The sequence below is a fragment of the Primulina huaijiensis genome, chromosome 1 (genome assembly GCF_012295235.1).
Source record: "Primulina huaijiensis isolate GDHJ02 chromosome 1, ASM1229523v2, whole genome shotgun sequence".
Lineage (NCBI taxonomy): Eukaryota > Viridiplantae > Streptophyta > Magnoliopsida > Lamiales > Gesneriaceae > Primulina > Primulina huaijiensis.
The window spans coordinates 18,719,185-18,725,184 of record NC_133306.1 but is presented as its reverse complement, the minus strand read 5'-3'; positions in this window follow the sequence as shown (position 1 = coordinate 18,725,184).

Genomic DNA, 6,000 nt, shown 5'->3' with positions numbered 1-6,000 from the left:
TCAACAGTCATAAAAGACTATTTTTTACCCTATAAATATGATATCACAAACACATTCAATCATATAACATATAATCATTTTAGTCATGCAATCATATCTTTAATCATGTCATATAATCATAGTTTTTACCATATAAATATGATTTCACAAACACATTCGGGTAAAATCCTCCAATTTCATGAAATCATGTCATATAATCATTTTAGTCATGCAATCATATCTTTAATCATTTAATAAATATCATGCAAGCATTTAAAATCAATTAAATAAAACAATTAAACATTTAAAATAATTTGCATGCATGTGGTTTACGTAGGTTTGGTTTTTCGGACGTTACACTTTCAATGATTATTGTATGTCAATGAGAATAACTGTTAAGCATCATGTTGCTCATGTATATACACAAAATAGATTAGATGAATCATTGATTAAACGTCTACAACTGATTGCTAGACCAATGATTATGAAAACAAAACGCCATATTTCTATATGGAGACATGCAATTTTACATACTGTTGCATCAATTCGCATCAGATCAAGTGAATATCATAAATACTTCTCATTGCAGTTTACCTTTGGTAAAGAACCAGACATTTCTCATTTTAGAATTTTTGGACGTATGTTATATGTGCCTATTGCACCGCATTAACGAACAAAAATGGACCTCAAAGAAAGATCGAAATTTATATTGGTTATGACAACTCATCAATCATTCGATATCTTGAGCCTCAGACAGACGACGTATTTACAGCACGTTTTGCTAATTGTCATTTTAATGAAGAAATCTTTCAATGTTAGGAGGAGAAAAGAAACATATCGAAAAAGAAATTAATGGTATGCATAATTATTGTTACATCTGGATCCAAGAACTAAACAATGTGAAAAAGATGTATAGCAAATTGTGCACTTGTAAAGGATAGCAAATCAAATATCAGATGTATTTGCAGATACAAAAAGGGATAACTAAATCATATATACATGCTGTAAATGCCCCTGCTCAAATTGAAATTCTAAAGAAACAAATTGAAAACACTCATGATAAAACGATTGAAGCTTGAAAGACCAATCGGTTCCAAGGATAAAAATCATAGAAAAAGAAAATGCATAGAAAAACACGATGGTCACAAAATAGAGAATGATATTCTGGCAAAAATACATGATGATGAAAATGTTCTGTTAGAACCACAAACTGATGAGAATCGTGAAATCTCTATCAATTATGTTAATACTGGAAAAAGATTGAACCGACAAGATATAAAAGAAATTGATAAAATATTTTCTTACAATGTGGTATTTGACATCATAAATGACAATGAAGATAACGAACCAAAATCTTGTGGTGAATGTAAAAATCGTCAGGACTGGATACAATGGAAAGACGCCATCCATGTTGAATTGGATGGTATAATCGGTTAAGTGAACACTTAATGAAAAAGGGATAGTTAAACAATTCAATATGCCCTTGCATTTTCATTAAGAAAACAACATCTGCATGCGTAATTATTATTGTATATGTTGATGATTTAAACATCATTAGAACGAATAAAGAAATTCAAGAAGTTGTGTTGTATTTGAAGGAAGAATTTAAAATGAAGGACCTAGAAAAAACAAATTATTTTCTGGGTTTGCAAATTGAACAAAAAGAATGTGGAATATTTGTTCATCAGTCAAGTTATACAGAAAAGGTCCTTAAACGTTTTAATATAGATAAATAAAATATTTTAAGTACTTCATTGGTTGTTGGATCATTAAACATAGAAAATGATCCATTTCGTTCATGTAAAGATGATGAAATTATTCTTGGTATAGAAGTACCATATCTAAGTGCAATTGATGTCCTTATTTATCTTGCAAATTGTACAAGACCTGGTATATCTTTTGCTTTAAATTTATCGACAAGATTTAGCTCATATCTAACAAAGAGACACTGGAACAGAATTAAACATATATTCTGTTATCTACGAGGAACGACAGACTTGGGACTTTTGTATTCAAAATATATCAATCAAAGTATAATTGGTTATACTGATGCTGGGTACTTATCTGATCAACACAAGGCACGTTCCCAAATCGGATATGTATTTACTCGTGGATAAACAGTAATTTCTTGGCGTTCACAGAAACAAACACTCGTAATAACTTTATCAAATCACGCTGAGATTATTGCACTACATGAAGCAAGTCGTGAATGTGTGTGGCTAAAATCAACGGCCCAACATATCCAAATCTCATGCGGATTATCATTCGACAAGAAGCCTGTGACACTATATAAAGATAATGATGCATGTGTTGCTCAAATGAAAGAAGAAAACATTAAAGGAGACAGAACTAAACATATCCCCCCTAAATTCTTCGCATTCACTCAAGAGTTTGAGAAGAATAAAGATATTGATATTCGTTACATTCAATCAAGTGAAAACTCATAAGATCTCTTCACAAAGGCACTTCCTACGATAATATTCAGAAAACATATATATAACATTGGGATGTACAATCTACAAAATTTGTTAAGAATTGTTCGTGTTAACATAAGAGGAGTTTACGTGACTGCACTCTTTTTCCCTTACTATTATTTTTATCCTAATGAGTTTTTCCTAGTAAGGTTTTTAATGATGTAGTATAAAAAACACGTAATAAAGACAATCGTTGTATCATGATCATCATCACAAGGGATATTATTGAAAATAAGAGTCGTAAATATTGAAAATTAGTGTGTGATGATGTGTTTATTTTTGGATTGTTTCCAAATAATTTCTATAAATAAGTCTCTCAATTTGTGAATAAAAAACACAATTGAGTGGAGAAAATTTTATAAAGTGTGTAGTTTAATATATTTTGTGAGTTTAAGATTTTTACTTTTTACCATAAATTTTTACTTCTAACACTTATATATATTTTAAAAATATATATTTACATATATAAAAGTTGAGTTGGCCGACTATTAGTAATTTCCAGTCTAAATATATATTCTATAAAAGAAAAAGAATTATCAGCATATTTGTAACATCTCAAAAATTTCGAGGTGTTTAGTGATCAAAATTTAAAATAATAATAATAATAACAGTAATACTAATAATAATAATAAATAAATAAAATTACTTAGGCTAGCAAATCAAAAGGTTTGACATATAAATAATTTGTCACACACATTAATCTATTTAATGTCCAAAAGAGTTGGAATAAAATAAATAAAAATTCTTCTAAATAATAATGATTTAATGTAATATTTTTAGAGTAATTTATTATCTAAAAATAAAATTTTAAATATATTTAATACTACAAACATATAAAATATTCTTCTAAAATAATATAATCTAAATAATCAAATAAATAATTTTCTATTAGCAATTAAATTTAGGGAATATTTGTGTCACTAAGTAAATGCAAATATGTGTCCAAGATTTAATGGAAATTAGGTGTCAATAAATTAGAACACTTGTCGATGAGATGTGACTGACTTTCCTTCATTCTCCATTATACTAGATAATTTGTGATGCATTTTATCACAAAAATTCTATAAAATTCGTTGGTTTTAGAAAAAGAATCGTGGGAAAGAATGAGCAAAAACAAGGAGAAAAAAGAAAGAAAAAGGAAAATAGCAAATCACCTTTAAAAAATCTCAAATTTTTACAAAACCCTTATCTATCCAGAAAATCAAGAATCAAGAAGAACAGTTTCTGGAAAATTCTAGAAACTTATGTTTCACATAGCCATTTCTATCTCGATTTACTCATTTTTTTTAAAACAAAATTCAATTCGGTTATAAAATACACAATGTTCAAATGTTTTAGTTTACATATATGTTGGCCAATCATCCCCACAGTCGTCGGAAATACTATTTTTGACCGTCCAAATGAGCTTGAAAATCATTTTCGTTTTTCAAAATCTGCTGTTAATTGGTTCCGAAATTTGAAATGTGTTCAACATGAAAGTTGTGGGAAATGAAATGATGCATTTTCTATAGAATTTCTGATTGTGCGTGGCAGTAGGAGCTCGGCCACGCGTCGACAAAGCGGCGCGTGAACCAATTTCATGAAAATTACGATACGTTTTCTACACTTACTTTAGATAATATTTTCAAATTTTATAATTTCTATACTAGTATATGAATTTTTGTTGAAAATCCAAAGTTATTTAGCCACAATTTATTGGTTGAAGTTTCACTTTGATGTTTTCGTTTTTCAATCATGGACATTGATTTTGAGCTTGGTTATAAAATATAAAATGTTCCTCATAATGTATAATTTACCAAAGGCCCGACAGATGGTCAAAAACATTAACGGAAATCACCGCTTCCAGCAACCAAATCCTATAGAAGTCTAGCGTGCAAATATGACACTAGTAGAATTTCCTTGATTTACTTCGCATATTAAATGAAGTAATAGGTAGATAATTGCCGAAGTAGACGCACGTGAAGTAATATGGTACCATTTTACTTCGCATTATCACCGAAGTTGTATCCAAGAAATTAGCGAAGTCTTTGGCTGGAATTAGACCGATGACGAAGTAAAACAACGTCTTCTACATCATCGATTTCGTAAAGTGCAGAAGTAATAGCTTATATAAAACTGCATAGTTTATATAGAATGACAAAGTAAATGTGTTGTATTACTTCATAGATTTTGTATTTTTGTGAAATAATTGATGCAAATGACTTTGGTGTTATGGAACTAAATTAGCGACGGTTTACAATTAGCGATGGTTTATAAATAGCGACGGTGACGTCAAAAACTGTCGCTAATTAGCGACAATATTTATATAACTGTCGCTAGTTAGCGACGGTAATTCATAAACCGTCGCTAATTTAGCGACGGTAATTCATAAAACTGTAGCTAATTATATTGTTTTTTTAAAAAAAAAATTTATTTTTAAAATTTTATAATTATTCCTTCATATTTTTAAATAATATCCTCCACACATCTAAAATATTTTAAATTTGTAAATAATTTATAAAACAAAGCTACAACAAAATTAAATTCATGATCATAAATTAAAAATTAAAGCTAAGAAATATAATCTAAATCGAAATTAAAACCGTCCGAGAGAAAAAATGGAAGTAGATATGAAGTGGTGTGAAGAAAAAGCTGTGGCGGGGTGATACTCACGGAAAATTTTAGAGTCCGCTTCCGGCAAGTGTCACTAGTCCAGACACAGGTTAAAAATTACCCTGAGCCGAAATCACAAATAAGATCGTTAGAAGGGGGCCATGAGGGTGTCCCGGCGTAGCCCCTCCGACGCTCAAGTCAGAGACTGAGGATATATGGGGGAAGCAGCTAAGGGTGCTGCTGAAAACAATATAGTGAATTAAATAACCGTACGCTCAAACTTGGTATTTATAGAAGAATACCTGGGCTTGTCATCGGCCCTTCACTGTAGGCCCTAAATATGGGCCAGATCTTGATGAGCTCATCCATGGGATATCACCAGTCTCCCCCTCCCGATTCTTAGACAGAGCTTCTTTACTTATGTTATTTTTTCATTTACGCAGACATTGTATGCCTTCGGGCCATATTCTGTTATTTTCTGCACTGCTTTACGTTCCGTAGTGTTATGCAACTTTCGAAATGTTTACATTTGGTTATTTCTTTTTGCGCACTTTTGGCATGTATGAACTAGCTTTTTCCAACATTGAGTATTTTGCATTTGAATTCACTACTTCTTCTGAATTTATCTCTGATAATTTTAAACCACCAGGGTGAATAAAATAGGCAGAGCGTGAATCCCTCTGCTAAGCGATGCCTTAGCAGAAAGTTGAAAATTCAACACCCCAACCCTCTAACTCCTCTGCTAGGTGATACCTTAGCAGGAAAATAAAAATTCAACACTCCCATCCTCTAACTCCTCTGCTACGTGATACCTTAGCAGGAAAAGAGAAATTCAACACCCCCATCCTCTAACTTCTCTGCTAGGTGATACCTTAGCAGGAAAAGAGAAATTCAACACCTCCACCTTCTAACTCCTCTGCTAGGTGATACCTTAGCAGGAAAATAAAAATTTTTT